The sequence below is a fragment of the Neophocaena asiaeorientalis genome, unplaced genomic scaffold (assembly GCF_003031525.2).
Source record: "Neophocaena asiaeorientalis asiaeorientalis breed wild unplaced genomic scaffold, Neophocaena_asiaeorientalis_V1.1 scaffold634, whole genome shotgun sequence".
Classification (NCBI taxonomy): Eukaryota; Metazoa; Chordata; class Mammalia; order Artiodactyla; family Phocoenidae; genus Neophocaena; species Neophocaena asiaeorientalis.
This window is the reverse complement of record NW_020173971.1, coordinates 1,227,123-1,251,131: the sequence shown is the minus strand read 5'-3', so window position 1 is coordinate 1,251,131 and position 24,009 is coordinate 1,227,123. Positions and strand designations below refer to the sequence as shown.

The 24,009-nt window shown below is 41.3% G+C and overlaps 1 long non-coding RNA gene across 2 annotated transcripts in view; it reads left to right on the top strand.

The window, feature by feature from the left end:
* The window catches only part of LOC112404973 (uncharacterized), a 99,286-nt gene that overhangs the window by 1,324 nt on the left and 73,953 nt on the right, over nt 1–24,009 (top strand). Inside the window, exons 2-3 of one of the 2 annotated variants that reach the window (XR_003004250.1) lie at nt 11,772–12,448; nt 12,883–14,607. This is a non-coding gene — a long non-coding RNA (uncharacterized LOC112404973). Of the gene's footprint in view, nt 1–11,771; nt 12,449–12,882; nt 14,608–24,009 lie in introns of those variants that run through there. The other variant, XR_003004249.1, reaches the window with a different exon arrangement.

Sequence of the window (24,009 nt, the reverse complement as noted above, 5' to 3'; positions counted from 1 at the left end):
TTGACAACAAAAGAGCAAAACAGTAGCTCTTAGCTTCTTTTTGTGGCTTGTGGAGTGGTCCTTGGCTAAATCAAGACCAACAGCGTTTTAGGACTTGCAGTCCCTTTAATACTAATGGGGTTTGTATGGTCACGTAAGAGTACCCTTTCTATATACATATCTGAAATACAAGGATGTCCACTTTCTTGCTATACCTCTGACCCTTTATCTCAGAGTATCTTTTTCTCTATTCCTGAATTACTGACATATATTATAAAAATAGCTAGAAATAGGTGTGTTTGTAAGGTTTAGCCACAGAGTTTCAACAACACCGCTCGTTTCCTTTTGTTTCCTAGTGTCCACTCTTTCCATTCTTATCCTTTCTTTCCTGTGATGGCACATGTCCATGGCAGGGCTTCCGTCATAATCAAACAATACGAAGAGTTAACACTAACCAGCCTTTGTTTTAAGTGCTTTACATACATTGTACTATTTTAGCCTTCTCATCAACCTTATGAGGTATGTACTATTATTACCCCCATTTTACAGTTGATAAACTGAGGTACAGAAAACTTGAGGTCACATAGCTGGTGTGTGGGAGAGCTGGATGCACAGGCTTCAGAACTGGTATCAGTCTGAAAAGTCCCCTTTGTTTAAAGGGGCCAAAAGAAGAAATAAACAAGTCCTATAAATTGATTTTTCAACTTTGCCCTTTTTGTGTACATGAAAACTTGGTCCCTCACCTTTGAAGCCCTCATCATCTCATTGGCCTAATTAGTGGTAGATAAGTGAGTGTGTGAGGGCTAGTAAAAGGTTTTCCTCCCTCCAGAAGCTACCACTGAGAGTGCCTGAAAGCTCCTTATCAAAGATAGAGTTCATTTCTCCAATAAATCCTTGTTGAAATGCAGCGTTTTGCATAGAAGGGATAGCACACTAAAACTAGGTGTAACCTGGAGATTTGTTTATCCATTTAAACGACTTCATCTTAAAATAGTGAATGAGGGCCAGAAGGAATCAATGAGTTTAATTTCCTTTCAAAGCGGGAAAGCTCCAAACCTAGAGGGCTTCTTGGGAGACACATTAAGTCAGGAGGCCTCATCCAGCTTGTTTTTGCAACTACTTGTATGTATCTAGTGAGGGTTTCTAAACTGTGTAAGCCTGTACTAGTCTAGGATCGTGGAATAAGGAAGAACCAGCCTTGATTTATACAGGAATTCATACTTCATTGCTTTACTCCTTTAACAGCTCCAGCCAGGTCAGCTGGCAAATGAAGATAGATATCTAACTGAGATGAGGTCAGACAGCATATGCATAGCATCCAGTGGTAGGACAGGAAGGGCCAGCTCAGGGAGGCTACCAGAGCTCCTGTTGAGAGTTTACTTTCGTAGGGAGGGCAGCCAGGCTGCTTAGAGACCTCACATTGGCATGTGCCCCGAAGAATGTGGGTAAATGATTGCTCTGCCATATCCAGGTCCCTGGAAAATTTCTTTTTTAACTGCTTCTCTGAGAGTAGTCACACTATGTCTCCTATGCTAGTCTGTGCAGCAGATGTGGTGTGGGTTCTCCTGTTTCAGATACTCTGCTTGGTAACGAGGAAATGGCCTAGATGACTTCTGAGGTCCCTGTAGCCTAAGGGTTCAATGTTTCTGGTTTCCATCGTCACTACATAATATTACTTGGTTAGGTTGCAGAGGGGTAGAAGAGAGGAGTCATAAATAGCCCCAAAGCATAAAACCTTGGCTATGCCATAGCTTTAAAAAAAAAAGGTTTTATTATGCAAGATTTTAAACATACACAAAGCTAGAATAGTACAGAGATTCCCATTTCATCCATCCTCCCTCTTCTGATTATTTTGAAGTAAATCCAAGCTATTATTTTATTTATAATATATGTATTTATACTTCACTATGTAGCGCTAAAAGATAAGAACTCTTTTTGAAAATATTGCCACAATGCCATCATCATACCTAAAAAACTTAGTAATCCCTTAATTATCATCAAATATGCAGTTAGTCTTCAAATTCCCCGAGCTGTCTCACATATTCTTTTTTAATGGTTGGCTCGTGTGAAGCAAGGTCCAAACAGGATCCACGCCTTGCATTTGGTTGATATATTTCTAAAATCTCACGTTTTTTAAGGAAAAATTTTTATTGAAGTATAATATACAGAGAGGCGTGCACAAATCCTTATATACAACTCAGTGAAGTTTTTCTTATGAAACCACCACCTATGAAATAGAACTTTACCAGGACCCCAGTAGTACCCTACTGTAGTTTTAATTTGCATTTCTCTGATGACTGATGACGCTAAGTACTTTTAAAATATTTTTTTGGAGCCATGTGTATATTCTCTTTAAAGAAGTGCCTTTTACAAATCTTTTGCTCCTCTCTCTCCCTTTTAAAATTGTGTTTCATTTTTCTTATTGATTTGTGGAATTCTTTATATATTCTGAATACGAATCCTTTGTTGAATGTATGTACTGCATATTTCTTCTCCCACTGTGTGGCTTGCCCTCACTCTCTTAACGGTGTCTTAATGAACAGAAGTTCTTCATCAGTTGTTCCCTTTATGATTTGTGCTTTTCGTGTCCTGCTTTAGAAGTCATCCCCTCGCCTCAAGGGCATGACGATATTCTAAGTTATCCTCTGGAAGTTTCAATGTTTTGCTTTTCCAAATTATGTCTACACTCCTTCTAGAATTTAGGATTGTGACGGGGGGTCAATGTTAATTTGTTTGTTTTAATTTTATTTATTTATTTATTTTTGGCTGCATTGGGTCTCCGTTGCTGCACACAGGCTTTCTCTAGTTGTGGTGAGCGGGGTCTACTTTGTTGCAGTGCGGGGGCTTCTCATTGCAGTGACTTCTCTTGTTGCAGAGCACAGGCTCTAGGCACGCAGGCTTCAGTAGTTGTGGCATGTGGGCTCAGTAGTTGTGGCTCGCGGGCTCTAGAGCGCAGGCTCAGTAGTTGTGGCGCACAGGCTTAGTTGCTCCGCGGCATGTGGGATCTTCCCTGACCAGGGATTGAATCTGTGTCCCCTGCATTGGCAGGCGGATTCTCAACCACTGCGCCACCAGGGAAACCCCTGTTAATTTGTTTTTCCATGTGGATACCCAGATGATCTAGCACCATTTTATTGTTATTGTTTATTTATTTATTTATTTGGCCATGGCGTGGGACATGCAGGATCTTAGTTCCCCGACCAGAGATCAAACTCTGGCCCTCCACAGTGAGAGTGTGGAGTCCTAATCACAGGACTGCTAGGAAATTCCAGATCTAGTGCCATGTTGAAAAGATTCCTTTCTCCTCTGTCCTGCAGTGCTATCATTATCCTAACTAGAGGCCTATACATGTGTGGGTCTGTTTCTCAACTCTCTTTGTTTTGTTGGTCTATTTGTGGAGTTGTCCCTGGATCCTGGGACCCTCACAGTGGCGGGCGGCACAGGCTCCCCGGAAGGGGTGCGTGGATAGTGACCTGTGCTCGCACACAGGCTTCTTGGTGGTGGCAGCAGCAGCCTTAGCTGCTCATGCTCATCTCTGGGGTCCGCGCTTTTAGTCGCGGCTCGCGCCCGTCTGTGGCGCCCCTTTAAGCAGCGCTCTTAATCCCCTCCCCTTGCGCACCAGGAAATAAAGAGGGAAGAAAAAGTCTCTTGCCTCTTCGGTAGGTCCAGACTTTTTCCGGACTCCCTCCCGACTAGCCGTGGCGCACTAACCCCCTGCAGGCTGTGTTCACGCCGCCAACCCCGGTCCTCTTCTGGGGCTCCTACTGAAGCCTGAGCCTCAGTTCCCAGCCCCGCCCGCTCCGGTAGGTGAGCAGACAAGCGTCTCGGCTGGTGAGTGCTGGTCGGCACCGATCCTCTGAGCGGGAATCTCGCCGCTTCGCCCTCCGCACCCCTGTTGCTGTGCTCTCCTCCGCGGCTCCGAAACTTCCTCCTCCGCCACCCGCAGTCTCAGCCCGTGAAGGGGCTTCTAGTGTGTGGAAACCTTTCCTCCTTCACAGCTCCCTGCCGCTGGTGCAGGTCCCGTCCCTATCCTTTTGTCTCTGTTTATTATATTTTCTTTTGCCCTACCCAGGTACGTGGGGGGTTTCTTGCCTTTTGGGAGGTCTGAGGTCTTCTGCCAGCGTTCAGTAGGTGTTCTGTAGGAGTTGTTCTACATGTAGATGTATTTCTGTTGTATCTGTGGGGAGGAAGGTGGTCTCCGCGTCTTACTCTTCCGCCATCTTCCCGGAAGCTCCCCACTCTATGCTTTAATTGACATAAGTTTTTGCTAATACCATGCGGCCTTAATTGCTATAATTTTATAAGTTTTGCCATCTGGTAGTGTAAATCTATCAACTGTTTCTCTTCTTCAAGATTGTCTTGGCTATTCTTGGCCCTTTGCGTTTCATAGAAAAATAGAATCAACTTGTCAGTTTACACAAATTTCTGAGATTTTGACTGGAAGTAAGTAAAATCTGTAGATCGATTTGGAGAGAACAAATATCTTTGTAATATTGAATGTTTGTGTCTAGGACTATGGCATATTTCTCCATTTATATAGGTCTTTAATTTTTCCTAGTAATGTTTCTTGATTGTCTGGGTAGATCTTGTACATCTTTTACTAGATTTATTCTTATGTATTGGGATTTTTTTAATTGAATGAAGGATTCTTTAAATTCTATAGTGCTTTACAATTTTCAAGAGTTTCACACACATGATTTCATATAATACCATAGTAACCCCTTTAAAAAATTCCCTTCCCGTACATTGCCCCTCCCCCTTCCCTCTCCCCACTGGTAACCACTAGTTTGTTCTCTATATCTATGAGTCTGCTTGTTTTTGGTTTTATTCACTAGTTTGTTGTATTTTTTAGATTCCACATATAAGTGATATCATATAGTATTTGTCTTCCTCTGTCTGACTTATGTCACTTACCATAATGCCCTCCAAGTCCATCCACATTGCTTGATGCTGCTGCTATGAACATTGGAGTGCATGTATCTTCTCAAACTAGTGTTTTTGTTTTTTTTGATATATACCCAGGAGTGGAATTGCTGGGTTCCTATGTATTGGATTTTAAAAAATTATATAAGTATCAGGTGTACAACAGTACAATTCAACATCTGTATACATTACAAAGTGATTCACCCCAAAAATCCAGTTACCATCTGTCACCATACAAGTGACCCTCTTCACTCCTTTCATGCACCCCCTAGCCCACTTCCCCTTTGGTGACCACCTATCTGTTCTCTGTATCTATGAGTTTTTTTTTTTTTTTTTATGAGTTTGTTTTTGATGTGTTTTATTTCTCCATTTGTGGGTTTTTTGTTTTTTTTAATATTCTCCATATGAGTGAAATAATACAGTATTTGTCTTTTTCCTTCTGACTTATTTTAGTTAGCATAAAACCCTCAGGGTTTATCCATGTTGTCACAAATGGCAACATCTCATTCTTTTTTGTGGCTGGGTAGTATTCCGTTGTATACATGTATTACATCTTCTTGATTCATTCATCTATTGATGGACACTTAGGTTGTTTCCATATTTTGGCTATTGTAAGTAATGCCGCAATGAACATAGGGGTGCATATATCTTTAAAAAAATTGAGGTATAGTTGTTTTACAATATTATATTAGTTTCAGGTATACAACATAGTGATACAAAACTTTTATAGATTACACTCCTTTTATAGTCATAAAACATTGGCTATATTCACTGTGCTATAGTCCCTTGTAGCTTATTTGTTTTATACATAGTAGTTTGTACCTCTTAATTCGTTACCCCTGTCTTGCCCCTCCCCCCTTTCCCTCTCCCCACTGGTAACCAGCAGTTTATTCTTTATATATGAGTCTGTTTCTTTTCTGTTATGTTCACTAGTTTGTTTTATTTTTTAGATTCCACATGTAAGTGATAACATACAGTATTTGTTTTTCTCTGTCTGACTTATTTCACTAAGCATGATACCCTCCAGGTCCATCCATGTTGTTGCAAATGGCAAAATTTCCTTCGTTTTTATGGCTGAGTAGTATTCCATTGTGTATATCTATCTATCTATCTATCTATCTACCATCTATCGCAGTATCACATCTTCTTTATCCATTCATCTGTTGATGGACACTTAGGTTGCTGGCATACCTTGGCTATTGTGAATAATGCTGTTCTGAATATTGTGGTGAATGTGTCTTTTCAAATTAATGTTTTTGTTCTCTTTGGATATGTACCCAGAAGTGGAATTGCTGGATCATATGGTAGTTCTATTTTTAGTTTTTTGAGGAACTTCTATACCATCTTCCATAGTGGCTGCACCAATTTACATTCCCACCAAGAGTGCACAAGCGTTCCTTTTTCTCCACATCCTTGCCAGCACCTGTTATTTATTGTCTTTTTGATTGTAGCCATTCTGACAGGTATAAGGTGATATCTCATTGTGGTTTTGATTTGCATTTCCCTGATGATTAGTGACGTCGAGCATCTTTTCATATGTCTGTTGGCCATCTGTATGTCTTCTTTGGAAAAAGGTCCATTCAGTTTGTCTGCCCATTTTTTAAAAATTGAAGTATAGTTGATTTACAATGTTGTGTTTGTTTCTGGTATACAGCAAAGTGATTCAGTTATACATACATATGTGTATGTGTGTGTGTGTGTGTGTGTGTACACATATATATTCTTTTTCAGATTCTTTTCCACTATGGTTTATTACAGGATATTGAATATGTTTCCTTGTGCTATACAGTAGGACCTTGTTGCTTATCTCTTTTATATATAGTATCTGCTAATCCCAAACTCCTAACTTATCCCTCCCCTACACCCTTTCCCCTTTGATAACCATAAGTTTGTTTTCTACGTCTGGGTCTATTTCTGTTTTGTAAATAAGTTCATTTATATGATTTTCTTAGATTGTACATATAAGTGATATCATATGGTATTTGTCTTTATCTGACTTACTTCACTTAGTATGATAACCTCTAGGTCCATCCATGTTGGTGCAAATGGCATTATTTCATTCTTTTCTTAGAGCTGAGTAGTATTCTGTTGTATATATATACCACATCTTCTATATCCATTCAACTGTCAGTGGACATTAAGGTTGCTTCCATGTCTTGACTATTGTAAATCGTTTGTCTGCCCATTTTTAATTGGATGGTTTGTTTTCTTGCTGTTGAGTTGTGTGAGTTCTTTATATATTTTGGATGTTAACCCATTGTTGGACATATCATTTATAAATATCTTGTCCTATTCAGTAGGTTGCCTTTTCCTTTTTTTTTTTTTTTTGATGGTTTCTTGTGCTGTGTAAAGGTTTTTTTAGTTTGATTAGCTCCAATTTGTTTATTTTTCCTTTTGTTACCCTTGTTTGAGGAGACAGATCCAAATAAATATTGCTAATGCTGATGTCAAAGAACATACTGCTTGTGTTTTCTTCTAAGAATTTTATGGTATCAGGTCTTACATTGAAGGCTTCAATCCATTTTGAGTTAATTTTTGTGCCTAGTGTAAGATAGTGGTCTGGTTTCATTCTTTTGCATGTGGCTGTCCAGTTTTCCCAGCACAATTTATTGAAGAGACTGTCCTTTCTCCACTGTATGTTCTTTGCTACTTTGTCATAAATTAATTGTCCTTATATGTGTGGGTTTATTTCTGGGCTCTCGATTCTGTTGCATGTATTGGATTTTTTAATGCTAATATAAATGGCATCATGTTCAAAATTTGATTTTCCTCTGCCTGTCCCAATGTTAAGACTATGGACAGGTACTTTATCATCAAAGATAAATTAAAAGTCCATATCAGAACTATTCTTTAGTCTTGAATTTAGCATGTTTTTACAGTTTATATTTGCTTTTTACTTACAAATAATTTAACAATACAGCTGGTCTCGTTCTTTTAAAGGATCAGATTTAAACGCTTCCTTTGGAGGGATTGAGAAGTGGGTGGCTCCAGAAGGAAATTTAGGCGAGGATCGAAGGATTCTCCTGGGAAGAGCCATCCTACGGGAGTGGAAGCCAGGCTGGACCCACTTGACCCTGTAACAAAGCCCTGCTCCAAGGGAGGGAGATCGCGTGGTGTCTGTCACTCATGTGTCTTCTAGCCTGGGTGCTCCTGGACTCAAGTCTCAGTCCTTTGGTGTGAGGAGGGAAGGCTGCAAGTGAAAAATGCAAAGAACTCTTTTACTGGTAATTTCAGAAAGCACTGGGCATGCGCTGTATTGCTGTGTGACCCCTTTGATATCATATTACAAAAGGAGGACATTGTCCCTTACCTTATAACAGAACTCCTGTCTGTCGCTTTGGCACCTTATGGCAGGAGTCACCAGAGGCTTCCCCAGTGCCAGCAGGAGCAGTGGTAGTAGGAATAATAGCTTACATTTATTGAGTGCTTGTTACTTGTTACTGTGCTAGGTACTGTTCTAAGTACTTTATAAACATTAACTCATTAACTCATTTAATCATCACAACTACCCCATGAGGTAAATTAGATAATATTATTCGTATTTTACAAGGGTGGAAACTGAGGCACAGAGAGGCTAGATAACTTGCCTCAGGTCACACAGCTTATAAGTGGTAAATCCAGGATTCAAACTCAAGCTAGCAGGCACCAGCACCCAATCTCTTCACATTATATAGCCTCTCAGGTGGCAGCAGCGGATGGGGGCTAGAGTAGGAGAAAAGGAATAAACTGGGGATCCTTGAAGGGTGTCTGGCCAGGAGCCTACTCTACTTGTTTTTCAGCACCTGTGAGATAGCCCGTGAGGGCTGTAAGCAATATCTTGGGGTGGGGGTGAGGGCTGCTTTCGAGGGGTCTGGGGGCTAAATTAACAATTAACGTCAAGAGAAGTGGTGAGGTAATCATAATGGGATCTGTAGATCAGATTTACAGACTTCAAAACATGACATTGATTTGTTTTTCAATTTTATCACTTTAAAATTTCCTTGGAATAAGTGGAATCATGACTTCTGGTCTGTTCTTTCTCTGAGGTGACGGGCACGTCTATATTTAGACCAATAGTCATGCTTCTGTGGTGATGGATAAGTGTATGCCTCCAAAAATGGCCGTGCATCGAAATAATAACATGTGTTCTTTGCGAACCGATAAATAATTGACGTTGTAGGTTGGATGCACACACATCAGAGGGACTTCTATACAAATTTATTTGTTAAGCAGGGAAATGAACCTTTGTGCTAGGACCATAGATAGCCACCTGGGCAAGTGTCCATGAGTTCATGTAAGCGAGCAGACTCAGATCCAGTCACATCACAAACAGAATGAACCTAGGGCTTCCCAGGCCTGAAGCAGGAGAACCATTCATTTTGATGACACTAACCACAGCCTGGAGTTCCCTTTGACCGTATCCTTTCTCTCACCTCCCACGTTTCATGTGTCACTAAGCTCTATTGATTCTACCCTTTTAATAGCTTTCACATCTGTCTTCTCTTTTCCTTCTCCACTGCCACTAGCTGGGATCCTTGACATTTGTTCACCTGGATTGGACAATAGCCTCCTGAATGCTTTGTTCTTTTCTCTGACTAGTTGCCTTCACTGCCATCAACATTATAAAGCATAAAACCCTCATGTCACTTCCCTACTTAAAAAGAGGATTAAAATCTAACATCCAGAGGCTGGTCTACAAGGCTTCTTAAGAACTGGCCCACACCTCTCTTTCGGGGTCCCGTCTCCCTCATTTTGTCACTTGTGGCACCAACCATCCTAGACCTCCTGGGGCTCCTGGAACCCACGGTCTGTTTTCAGATTTGGTGCCTTTCTTGTGATGTTTCTCAACAGGGTGACTTCCCTGCCACCCTTTTTCTCACCTTTGACCTTTCGGCCAACTCTTAACTTTCCTTAGAGACTGTCTTCGTACTTACCTTGGGTAAAAGGCACGGTATGCTTCTAAAAGCAGTTCTCTCACAGTATTGCACCGTATAAACATCTGTCTTCCCTGGTAGACTGTGGAGTCCTTGAAGAAGGATTTCATTCTTCATCTATTCCCAGTGCACCATAAATGCTTCACAGGTATTTGCTGGATGGATTCTTCCATTCATCCAAGCATCCATCTTTCTTTCAACTAATAATCATTGAGCAACTGCTATACGCAAAGCACTGTTCTAGTTGCTACAAAGCCATGCTGAAAAAGACACAAAATCCTTATTGCCATGGAGCTTATATACCAGCGAGAGAAGACAGGCAAGAAGAAAGAAAGAAAGAAAGAGGAAATAAATCAGGTGGTAGGAAGTGTAGGCAGAGAATTAAAGTAGGGTCACGTGACACAGAATGCATGGGTGTGTACTTTATGTTGGATGGCCAGAGAGGGCCTCTCTGAGGGCAGCCTGGAGGCTGAGGTCTGAATGAACTACCTGGTGAAGGTCAGGGTAATGAGCATTCTAAGAAGAGGAAACGGATAATACAAAGGCCTTAGGGTAAGAGCAAGCTGACTTAGAATAAGCACTGGTTACCTAAAGCCAGGGCAACAGTGGGGCACAGTGAAGAAAATGTCTCTAGCAGGCAGAACTGAAGCGATAGGTCACAGCTGGTTTAGGAGTCAAAGGTTCTTTACACCATACTATGTATTGGCAGCTACTAATAGCAAAATAAAAAGGCCCTGTTGTTCACAACTGATGCACAAAAGCCCTTAGGAACGTAGGTGCCTGCAGAATACCCCTTCCTATTTCACTTGGAGCCAAGCTATCTGTGTCAAGGTGGCCTGTGTGAAGAAACTGTCCAGTTGTAATCCACTTGGCTTTCTCTTCTTTGGGCCTGCAGTTTGCCCAAGCCACAGTTAATATAACCAGAAGAATGTGAATACCTTTATTTGCTCTGAAATGTGTCTATTTTTTAACATTTACAGTGGGAAAGGGCCTTTAATTTACCCGTCCCTCATTATTTTCCAGCTTAATAGTTTTTATTCCCTTCCTGTGATGAGAAAAAGGTGCTGTATCTGAAGATCTGTGGGCTTTCGTACAGGGTGAGCGTGTGCTCATGTACACACGTGGGGCACAGCTGAGGATTATGTAACAAAACTGTTCCGAGTAGAGTTGGCTGATACTGAAGGCAACTCCAAATTTGGCAACTCCAAATTTCATCGCAGGTAGGCTGAGCATGAACTTGAAAGTCAGGAGTCATGGCTCAGGGCAGCCTGCTGGTCAGCTTTGTTTCCCAACTCAAAATGTTCCCTTGAAACCTTGGGTTTGGGTTCAAAAGACCCAAGAGAGTTCTGTTTCATAGAGAGGTGTTCCCTGCCACAGTCATGGTGATAATACAATTTTTATCTTCCGCAGTGGGTGGGTGGCCACCATGGAGGAGATCTGGTCTGATAAAAGCGTGCACATTCTTGTGGGTATATTGACCAAGTGGCTTGGCCACACCAAGGCCATGTCTAGACATCGTAATAGACCCCGCTGTGGCACAGTGATCTATTTTTTGTGGGTTTTTTTTTTTTCCTTTCAATTTTGTTTCTGGCTGTTCTTGGGAGAATTGACCATCTAGAAAACTTACTTAACTATACAGTGTAATAATTTAGGATTGAAAGGAATTTTGGGTGTCTAAACTTTTCAGACAAGGTGACTGCAGACCAGAACGGTTAGGTGTCTTTCCCAGGGACAGACAGTGAGTTGGTGTCAGAACGTGGGTTCCTGACTCCCAGTCATACTGCCTTTAGTCACTGAAGGGAGGTAGCAAAGTGTGTTTTTTTTTAAGCTAGTAGTCCATATTTAAAAATTGGGAGATTACACATAAAAATCTGGATTTCTGGTTTCTCCAGAAAGACTTGAGTCCACACTCCTGCAGGATTATCAGCATTAACAGTGGCTTCTACCTTTATACAGGTCGAAAGAATACAGCTCAAGGTGATATTATGAAGCAGATCTATTTGGCATCTGTAAGGCATTGGAAGTTGCAGCTCTTGTGGAAGGATCTAATACCACGATCAGAAGAACTTTGGATACGTCTTTGCACTGTGACATTGTGGTATACGCTTGACAAGTTTTGCAAAGAGATTTTTTTTTTTTTTTTTTTTGCGGTAAGCGGGCCTCTCACTGTTGTGGCCTCTCCCGTTGTGGAGCACAGGCTCCGGACGCGCAGGCTCAGTGGCCATGGCTCACGGGCCCAGCCGCTCTGCGGCATGTGGGATCTTCCCGGACCGGGCCACGAACCTGTGTCTCCTGTATCGGCAGGCGGACTCTCAACCATTGCGCCACAAGGGAAATCCGCAAAGAGATTTTTATACCGACTCTGCTGACTAATATTTCGTTTGTGAAGCCAGGAGCCTCCATAAAGGTTAAAAATTATTCAGCTATATTGTGTTGAACTTGATTGAAGTGTCATGAACAGTGTCTGGAGAGCAGAAGAACCAGTTCTCTCTTGTTGCAATGGGTTTAGTCTGTTTACTTTCCTGGTGCCCTGTCGCTGAAGCTGGGGCTGGGAGGCCTGGTGAGGAATGTTTCTTCTGGAGTTCCGACAGGCTCAGCTATTTGTCACAGCCTCTGAAGCTGCTTGGCTACAGGTAAGGAAGGCTGCACTACGGGAGGGATAATTATGGTCTGTGAGTTTGAGCTTTTAGCTTGGCCTTACTCTGCACCCAAACTCACGTCTGATTCAGGAAGTCTTCTATTTTTGTGTGTTCACATCAGCGATTTCCTTACTCGCTTTATCAAAGGGAAACAGCCTTGGGTACCCGTGAGGAGATTCTGAATCCGGCCTTTTGCCTGGCTGAGTGCAGGGCTGGGAAGAAGGATTAAGTAGGGGGAGGAGTCATTGTCATTAGAATACCACACACATGGCCAGACCATATGCAACCGGCCCCATCTCCTCTCTGACTCACCTACACAAAGCATGATTAAACTGGAGGGGGCGGGTGGTAAGCAGGCATTGGTGAGGCAGGGGCCTGAATCCTTTCCCTTCCCAGCCTGGGGACCCCATTGGTTGTTCCTTTTCCAGAGGACCTAGAAGTCTGGGGATCTCAAGATACACCTTGACCAGTGAAGTCTGTCCTGGACTTGTGAAACCCTTCTTGTTTGAGTGGCCAAATGAGGTGGAACATGTGATGGATAGCCAGACTTTTCAGGGATGTGGGAGGCTCTTTGACTTACGGGGATCCAGTGGGTCCAGGATTATCCAGGAGTCACAATGACTGGGGTCTCCTTGAGGGAGATAAACCCAGAGAGATTAGGGTGGAGCTTCATGGTCCCTATCCTTGGCTTTAGTCTGGAGAGCAATGTCTTTGAAACAGTCAGGCTATGGTTAGCATTATGAGAGATTCTTTCTGTTCCATCCCTCTTATATCATATGTAACAGGAAAATGAAAAACAAAAAAACAAAAAAAACCCCTCAGTTGCCATACCAGTGTTGGCCACATCAAAGCAACAGTTAATATACTAGTCATGGTAAATTAACATGGATCCTGATATAAACATTGTTTTATCCATTTTTGTTTCTCAATGAACCATTTGGCTTGTATATTCTGTTTGAAACATCAAACATAATGCATGATCATATTTGAATATGAATACTACCTATGTTTGAATGATAACTGGGATTTGTATTATGTGTATGGCACCACAGGTGTATCATTTTAAATTATGTATATAGCACTTAAGGTGTATAGTGACTGAAATCATTACTGTTGCTTCATTTGGCCTATATAGGATGTACCAATTTAGCAGATGATGTCATTCAGATCACATAAAAAGTCCCCTTAATCTGCCTGTCCAAATTCATGGAAATCACAGGTCTTGAGAAGTATTTAAATATCAATAACATTGTCCATGAAATGTTGAATCCTTCTTTCCTTCTCCCCTCTCCTTACACCACTTCCTACCTCTTCCACAAGCTTGGCATTGTTATTCACAGTAAAGTTCCACCAGTGACAAGTCCCAGTACGTAGTGGGTCTGAACCCTTCCCTGGACCCATGGCCAGAAATGGGATGTGGTCCAGGGAACAGCCTAGACAAGTGCCAACTGGGACACGTGGCAAGGGTTCTCCTTCCTTTTTGACACCCTTCAGCTGTGCCTTCCCAGGGAGGAGGAGCCTAGGTCATCCTCCTTGCACAAGTCTGTGTTGTGACTGCGTCAACATCCCCCTTTCTGCTGGGGTGGACGCTGGTGATTCCAGAAGGATGAGGCTTGCCATGGGTGGCATCTGGAATCCTCCAGAGTATGTTGACTTCTCTAGAGCCAGATGGGGGAAGCTAGAGAAGTGGCTGGGCCCCTGGAGGAAGACGAGTATAACTACCCCTGGGCCACAGCCTCAAGACTGCGATGGCAGATGCCCTGCCTGCAGCTCTCAAGCATGGAGGGCGGATGTTTTCTAGGCCAGCAGCTCTGGACAACAGCTGGGTCAGGCCTGGTAAAGGAAGTATACATGAGGAGATCAAATTGGAAGTGAATAGGAGACCATGATGTTCAAGGTTAGGTAGGAAGAGCTCTTGATACAGAACTGGATTTTCCCTTTTAAAACAAGGATGGCCATAGCTGAACCCTTCTCGTGTGTGTGTCCTCCTCTTGTGGTCACCCCTCCTCTGGTCTCCTGATTGAAGAGAGGAGAGATGGCCCTGGATTCCAAAAGTAGCCTCACAACTATAGGAGGCCCGACTCTGCCCAGCCATTTTTACATTTCCTACGTGAAACTCACCAGCGCTTTGACAGCTTCTCTGAAGATGCAGGAGTGCGGGGCTTCCTCGGTGGCGCAGGGGTTGAGAGTCTGCCTGCCGATACAGGGGACACGGGTTCGTGCCCCGGTCCGGGAAAATCCCACATGCCGCGGAGCGGCTGGGCCCGTGAGCCATGGCCAAAGATCCAGGGGTGCCCAACTGAATGGGAATCTATGGTTGGAGAATGTAATAATTTTTTCCGCAGCTCCCTTTACTCTCTCCCTACCTAACCCTAAGTAGACAAAATATTGGGCCGAAGGGCCAAATAATCCTGTTTAGGATCTCGCCATCTCATTTCCAGCCGGGCACTTCCCCTTCTTGTAACTTTCCAGTGTGATTTGGGGAATACTATTGATAACTCTGACACCTGGTGGTCACTTCAAAAACTGCACTCTGGAAGGATCCAAGGTCCACTTTGATCACTTTTAGTTATTTTTGTTTTTCCAGTTACAATTTCAATGTAAATAACATGTACCTTATACATTAGTTATTATTATTAATTGAATTATTTATAAGTAAAATTCTTGCAAATGCATTCAACAGAATACACTTGAATAGAAAATTTCTGTGAAGATATACCAGAAACTTCATGTCATAGTCCTTAGGAAGTGAAGCTAGGTGTTGGGGGAGGAGAGACTTATTTTACTTTACACCTTCTAGTTCTCTTTGAAATTAATTTTAAACAAAAAGGATGTGTTACTTTAATTGTGGCTGAAGTACCCCACTTGGGCAGGAGGTCCAGAAGTCCAGGATATTCCCCTCCAGGGCTCCTACCCTCTCCTGGTTTTGTGTCCAAGGACCTGTAGTGCTTTCACGTGTTTTGAGGGCATGGAGTACGGCTAGACTCCCTCTGATCTTTTTTTTCTTAACATTTTTATTGGAGTATAATTGCTTTACAATGTTGTGTTAGTTTCTGCTGTATAACAAAAGGAATCAGCTATATGTATTCATATACCCCCATATCCCCTCCGTCTTGCGTCTCCCTCCCACCCTCCCTATCCCACCTCTCTAGGTGGTCACAAAGCACCAAGCTGATCTGATCTCCCCATGTGATGCAGCTGCTTCCCACTAGCTATTTTACATTTGGTAGTGTATATATGTCCATGCCACTCTCTCACTTCGTCCCAGCTTCCCCTTCCCCTTCCCCATGTCCTCAAGTCCATTCTCTACATCTGCGTCTTTATCGTCTTTATTCCTGTCCTGCCCCTAGGTTCTTCAGAACCATTTTTTTTTTTTAGATTCCATATATATGTGTTAGCATATGGTATTTGTTTTTCTCTTTGACTTACTTCACTCTGTATGACAGACTCTAGGTCCATCTGCCTCACTACAGATAACTCAATTTCTCTCTTTTTTATGGCTGAGTAATATTCCATTGCGTATATGTGCCACATTTTCTGTATCCATTCATCTGTCAGTGGACACTTAGGTTGCTTCCATGTCCTGGCTATTGTAAATAGTGCTGCAATGAACATTGTGGTACATGACTCTTCTTGAATTATGGTTTTCTCAGGGTATATGCCCAGTAGTGGGATTGCTGGGTCGTATGGTAGTTCTATTTTTAGTTTTTTAAGGAACCTCCATACTGTTCTCCATAGTGGCTGTATCCATTTCTCTCTCTGATCTTGTTCACTGATGGTGGAGGAGCCCAACAGCTGAGTAGAAACTGATCCTGGGGAGCTGTCTGGCCGGAGTGCTGAAGCTGGGAAAAATTCCCAGCTCCCTTGGTGGTCACAGGAGTGAAGGAAGCAGTGCTCCTGTCAGGTGTGGGCTGCCCACTTCCCAAGGTCATGCTCAGCAGTGGTTGGAGAGCCAACCATTCATTCGAGTTTCCGATGCCTCACAGGTGCGAGGCGCCAGGAGCCAAGTTTCACAAGGCGTGGTGAGGCCACCCGGGTTGTGAGGCAGAAGCTCCCTGGGCTCTAACATCAGAGAGCAGGGCTGGGGGTGGATGTGGCCTGGGGCTGGCTGGCAGGAAAGCCCGGTCTGATGAAAGCGGCTACCTTCTGACTAGCTTCTCTATGCCTCTTACTGTGTGATACCAACATTTCCTTCCATTCTTGAACAGACCTCCCACTGCTTTCCCACTACCCCCCCCAAAGATAACATACTTTTACGAATGTGTTGCACGTAACCACTTTCCAAGTATGTGCTCAGGACAGCAAACACTCCTCTCACTTGACTGTGCCCATTCACCTGGCTTACCAACCAGTAGCCCAGAAACACTGGGGGGCTGAGTGACCTGAGAGGAAGATGCAAGACATTCAGGGGCAGAGCCCCAGGGGAGTCTCCCAGGGCCAGGTTTGGTCTACAGGGAGGAGAGAGGTCCTGCTGTCCTTGTAACGTAGTCCCTGAGGATGGGACCAGGACACAGGAGTGGAACTCTTTTGAAGCGGCTCTCCCGGGAAAGAAAATCATAGCACCCCACTCAATTATTGGTCTTTATATCCAGAGAACATGTTTCAGCTCCAGTGATTAACTCTTTTGGGGAGTACCTCAAGGCGCAAGACAGCATGAGTGCTCTGCCAGGATCGGTTCCGGTGTCCACCATTTGTTTTGACTCCCAGAGCCAGGCACTGACCTTCTGGCGATCCACCTCTCCTTCCTCCAGGTAGCACCCTTCTACCTTCCGGGACAATCAGGGTGCCTCTCCTTTCCTCCTTCCTCTCTCCTACTGCTCGGATCAAAGCTCTCCAGCAGATACCATGTAACCTTGAGGGTGGAAACCACCTGCTTGGGGAGACAGAAAAAGGCTGAGACCCTGATGACTTATGTGGAGCTGCCAAAACAGTTCGACTACTTACTTCTTGTCCTCAATAAAGTAGGAGAATAATTCCCCACCTATGTGAATGACTGGGCTTTCTATTATCTGCAGCCAAACCTAACTGTAACATACACAGCGACCCTCCGTGATACCCAGGTGTTTTCTTGTTCTCGTCTATACTATGGCATAGGGGCAAATAGTTCTTAATAAAGAGCAGAAATAATACAAATTGAATCTCTGGCAGGGCTTTCCTCTGGTTGGACTCTGTGCACACAGCAAAATAGATCTGGTTGTGCTGTTGTTCTTAGAATTATTGATTTTAAGTCTTTCTCACAGTAGGGGTGGGGTAGAGCTGGAGTTTCAAAAGCACACATTCGTGTTTCTTAGCTTTGGTTTAAGTATGGTGGAGAGCGGTGACGAAGGCTACTAAGGTCGCAGAGGAGAAAACCAGGCTGATCTCATTGCCTTTGTAAAATGCATGTTTGGGGAATTCCCTGGCGGTCCAGTGGTTAGGACTTGGTGCTTTCACTGCCCTGGCCCGGGTTCAATCCCTGGTCAGGGAACTAAGATCCTGCAAGCATGTTTGGAGCTTGTTAAAAGCTCTGGTACTGAGCTCAGAGAAAGCAGAGGTGAGGCCCTTGGTTCCATCCCCCTGCACACCAGGGAGGTGAGCTTGTTAGTGTCAGATGACCCGTATTTTTCTTGATCTTTGAGTCATCTCAAAAAAAAAAAAAACCCGACAGCTTTATCAAGGTATAATTGACATACAATAAACTGCACCTATTTAAACTGGATAATTTGGTAAGTTTTGCCATGTGTTTACATCTGTGAATCTGTCACTACAATCAATGGAGTGAACAGACGCATCACCTCTAAAGTTTTCTTTGTAATCCATCATACCACCCCTGGCAACCACTGAACTACTTTCTGTCATGACAGATTAGTTTGCATTTTCTAAAGTTTTATGTAAATGGAATCATATAGCATGTACTCTTTTTTTTTCTGTTTTTCTGTCCTATTTCACTTGAATAATCTTTTTTAGATTCATCCATCTTTTTCATGTATCAATTTATCCCTTTTTATTGCTGAATAATATTCAGTTTATGGATATACCACAATTTGTTTATCCATTCACCTGTTGATAGATGTTTGGATCATTTCTGGTTTTTGGCTATTAAAGCTGCTATGAACATTTGCGTACAGGTCTTTGTATTATTCTTGGATGTATAGAGAGGACTAGAATGGCTAGATCACATGGTAGGAGTATGCTTAGCTTTTTTTTTTCCCAGTCAAATATTCTTATTACACTTACAACTTACTTTTTAAAAGACTTAGTTAATTTATTTATCCTTGGCTGCATTGGGTCTTCGTTGCTGCACACAGGCTTTCTCTAGTTGTGGTGAGCAGGGGCTGCTCTTTGTTGCGGTGTGTGGGCTTCTCATTGTGGTGGCTTCTCTTGTGATGCATGGACTCTAGGCATGTGGGCTTCAGTAGTAGTGGCACACGGGCTTAGCTGCTTTGTGGCATGTGGGATCTTCCCAGACCAGAGCTCGAACCTGTGTCCCCTGCATTGGCAGGTGGATTCTTAACCACTGCGCCACCAGGGAAGTCTGATATGTGGTCCTTTGTGATTGGCTCCTTTCACTTAGCATGATGTTTTCAAGGTTCATCCATATTGTAACATGTATCAGTACTTCATTACTTTTTTTTAAAAAATTGACTATTTTTTAAAGCTGTTTTAGGTTCACAGCAAAATTGAGAGACTTTCCTTAAACTCCCTGCCCACACACACGCGACCTCCCCTGTTATCAACATCCCACACCAGAATGGTACATTTTTTACTATCTATGAACCTGCATTCACACACCATTATCACTCAACCATAGTTTACATTAGGGTTCACGCTTGGTGTTTTACATTCTCTAGGTTTGGACAAAAATATATAATGACATGTATCCATCATTATAGTATTCAGAATAGTTTCACTGCCCTGAAAATCATCTGTGCTATGCTTAACTTTTTATAAAGCTGCCAAACTGTTTTACAAAGTGATTGCACCATTTTACATTCCTACCAACAGTGTATGGGAGTTCCAGTTCCTCCATATCCTTTCCAACACTTGGGATGATCAATCTTTTAAGTTTTAGCCATTCTAATAGCTGTGTAGTGGGATCTCGTTGTGGTTTTAATTCACATTTCCCTAATGCATCTTTTGGTTTTTATTTGTATAGTTTCTTTGGTGAAGTATCTGTTCAAATCCTTTGCCCATTAAGAAAAATTGTCGTTTGTTTTCTTGTCAACGTTTGAGAGTTTTTTTTTTTTTTTGGCTGCGCTGCACAGCTTGTGGGATCTCAGTTCCTTGCCCAGGGATCAAACCTGGGCCATGGCAGTGAAAGCCCAGAATCCTAACTGCTAGGCCAGCAGGGAAGTCCCGAGAGTTTTTTATACAGTGAGTTTTTTATATAGTGTGAATGTAAGTCCTTTATCAGCTATATGCTCTGCAAAGATTTTCTCTCACCTTTTGGGTTGTCTTCATTCTCTTAAGAGCTGAGGTTTAAAATTTTGATAAAGTCCATTTTATTAAATTTTCTTTTTATGGGTCACACTTTGGTGTCATATCTAAGTAATCTCTGCCTACTCCAATGTCACAGAATTTTTCTCCAATATTTTCTTCTAGAAGTTTTATAGTTTTAGGTTGTACATTTAAGTCTATGCTCCATCTTGAGCTAATTTTTATATATGGTGCAAGGTATGGATCGAAGTTCATTTTTTTGGCATATGGATATCCAATTTTTCCAGCACTGTTCTTTCTCCACTGGATTCTCTTGGCACCTTTGTCAAAAACTAGTTGTCCATGTATGTATGGATCTATTTCTGGATTCTCTGTTCTGTTCCACTCATCTATTTACCTTATTTACAACAAGCCACACTTTTTGACTCTTATAGCCTTTAAATAAATCTTAAAGTCAGGTAGTGTGAGTCCTCCAACTTTACTCTTTTTCAAAGTTGTTTTGGCTCTTCTCAGTTCTTTGCATTTTAATATAAATTGGAAAATCAGCTTGTCAATTTCTACAGAAAATACCACTGAGATTTTCATTGTGATTGTATTGAATCTATAGAACAATCTGGGAAGAGTTGATGTCTTAATATTGAGTTTTCTGGTCCAAGAACAAAGTCTATTTCTCCCTCTACTTCTTAAAAAAGTTTTTCTTTAATTTCTTTCATTTAATTTAATCAGTATTGTGTAGTTTTCAGTGTACCTGTTCTGAATAATTTTTTTCAGATTTATTCCTACTGGTTCATATTTTTTTGATGCTATTGTAAAGTGATGTCTCATTGTGGCTCTAATGTGCATTTCCCTAGTTGCTGATGTTTAACATCTTTTCATTGGCTTATTTGCCACCTGTATATCCCCTTCACTGAAATATTCTTTTTTTTAAAAGCAAATTTTATTTTATTTATTTATTTTTTGGCCATGCTGCACGACTTGTGGGATCTTAGTTCCCTGACCAGAGATTGAACCCAGGCCCTTGGTAGTGAGAGCACAGAGTCCTAACCACTGGACTGGCAAGGAATTCCTTTCACTGAAATATTCTTTTATTTTTTATTTTTTTGCGGTACGCGGGCCTCTCACTGTTGTGGCCTCTCCCGTTGCGGAGCACAGGCTCCGGACGCGCAGGCTCAGCGGCCATGGCTCACGGGCCCAGCCGCTCCACGGCATGTGGGATCCTCCCGGACTGAGACACGAACCGCGCCCCCTGCATCGGCAGGCGGACTCTCAACCACTGCACCACCAGGGAAGCCCACTGAAATATTCTTAATCCATTTTCTTTTTCTTTCTTTTTTTTGAGCGTGAGTTTTACTTTACTTATTAAAAAAAATTTTTTTTATTGCAGTAGAGTTGATTTACGATGCTGTGCCAATCTCTGCTGTACAGCAAAGCGACTCAGTTATACACATTATTTTTTTAATATTCTTTTCCATTATGGTTTATCACAGGATATTCAACATAGTTCCCTATGCTATACATTAGGACCTGGTTGTTTATCCATTGTAAATGTAACAGTTTGTATCTTCTAACCCCAAACTCCCAGTCCATCCTTCTTCCCCTCGCCCCATTTTCTAATTGTATTGTTTGCTTGTCAACTGTTGAGTTTTGAGAGTTCTTTGTATCATCTAGGTACCAAGTCCTTTGTTGAATATGTGGTTTGAAAATATTTTCTCCCAGTCTGTAACAGGGTCTTTCACAGAGCAAAAATTTTTTAATTTTAAGAGGTCCAACTTATCAAGTTTGCCTTCTGTGGATCATACTTTTGATATTAAGTCTAAGCATGTCTTACCTAGTCCTAGATCTTGAAGATTTTCTCTCAAAATTTTCATAGTTTTACTCTTTCCATTTAAATCAATGATCCATTTTGAGTTAATTGAGTTAATTTTTTGTAACAGGTGCGAGGCTTAGGTTGAAGTTTTTTTTTTTCTTGGCCTATAGACATCCATTTGATTTTCCCTTCAACATTAGTTTTGGGCTAAGAATCTGATGTGTCTTGGTGTAGCTTTCTTCATATTTCATGTACTGGGATTCATAGAACTTCTTATATCTGTGGCTGTATAATTTTCATCAAATTTGGAAACATTTCAGCCATCATTTTTCAAATATTTTTGCGTCCCCATGTCTCCCCATGAATCCTCTGGGGATTCCCATTACATGTATATTAGGCTGCTTGAAGCTGTTCCACAGCACACTGATCATTTCATTTCTTTAAATTCTTTTTTTTCCCCTCTCCCTGTCTCATTTTGAATAGTTTCTATTGCTATGTTTTCAAATTCACTAATTCTTTCTTCTGCAGTATCTACTTTGCCAGTAATTCCATCCAACGTATTTTTTTTTTATCTTACGTAATGTAGTTTTCATCTCTAGACACCCCCCACCAGGATTATTTAGATGTTGGTTGGTAGATTGGTATTTTATTTTATTTTACTTTTTCCAGCATATTAAGGTATAATTGAAAAATTAAATTGTAAGATATTTAAAGTGTACATTGAGATGATCTGATATACATATACTTTATGAAAGGATTTCTCCCATCTAGTTAATTAATACATTGATATCACATATTTATTTATCGTTTTTGCTGTTGTTGTTTTTGATGAGGACATTTCAGTTCACTCTCTTAGCAAATTTCAAATTTCAATTTTATAATACAGTGTTATCAATTATAGTCATCATGTTATGCATTACATTAGATCCTCAGACCTTATTCATTTTATAGCTGAAAGTTTATACCCTTTTACCAACTTCTCGCTACTTCTCCTACCCCACTATACCTGGTAAACCACCTTTCTACTTTCTGTTTCTATGAGCTTTAGTTTTTGTTGTTGTTGTTCCACATATAAGTGATACTGTGTAGTATTTGTCTTTCTCTGTATGGCTTATTTCACTTGGCATAATGCTGTCAATGTCCAATGTCCATCCATGTTGTCACAAATGAAAGGAATTTCTTCTTGGTCATTTAGAGTTCCTCATTTGCTTGATATTAAGTCTAAGCATGTCTTACCTGTCTTACCTAGTCCTAGATCTTGAAGATTTTCTCTCAAAATTTTCATAGTTTTACTATGAAATTTTACTATGAAATGTAAATGACTAGTTCCTTGGTCATTTGGTCATTTAGAGTTCCTCATTTGCTGTAAGAACACTCTCAGGTTTTAACAGGAGGATCTTTTGCTTTCTTCCCTGAGTTTTCTCCTCTGGGAATCCTACAACTATTGGTGAACTGGGGGAAAGAAGCTCCTTCATAAGTCATTTATTTTATTAGAATTTCTTCCTTGTTTTCAGGCGTCACTCTTCTTCCATCTTAGGCAGATTGCCGTTCTTTTTCTTCCTCTCCTTTTTCTCTCATTTTTTCCCTTCTTTCTTTTAAAACTTTAATTACGGAAAATTTTAAGCCTTCAAAAAGATAGAGAGACTGGTATAATAGGTATTCCCACATACCAATCAATAATCATTAACTTGTGAAACTGTATTTTTCTTTTTAAAAAAAGTGTTTTCTTTTTAAAATTGAGGTATAGTTGATTTAGAAACTGTATTTTTCTAATGCTGCTGATTTACAAACGTTAGAAACTTATTTTCAAGTTACATTAGAAATCATGTGGTAAGGAATACACAACCCATTTTGTCTTGAGAGTTGTGTGTGTAGGACTCTTGGCTTTTATCCAGGTTAGGATGCATACAACGTGAAGACTAAGAGTCTCCAGCGATTCCCCAAGCATCTCAAATACTCTGTCACTTTGTGTTTTATACACAGTCCTTAATTGCAGCCTGTAGCCTTTGCTCTGTGCTTTGTTTATAGTCTCTGGTTGATATAGGTCATATCTCATATTTAATCTATGTTCACGCTCCTTGAATACAGTGCCTAAGATTTCTAAGATTTTTTCCCCTAAGTGTGTATGTATATATATATATGTATGTATATATATATATATATACACAGACACATACAGGTATATATACATACATGTATATGTATGTATATATACATACATATATATACACATACATGTATATATATATACATGTCTGTATATATATGTCTGTATATATATATACAGACACATACAGGTATATATACATACATGTATATGTATGTATATATA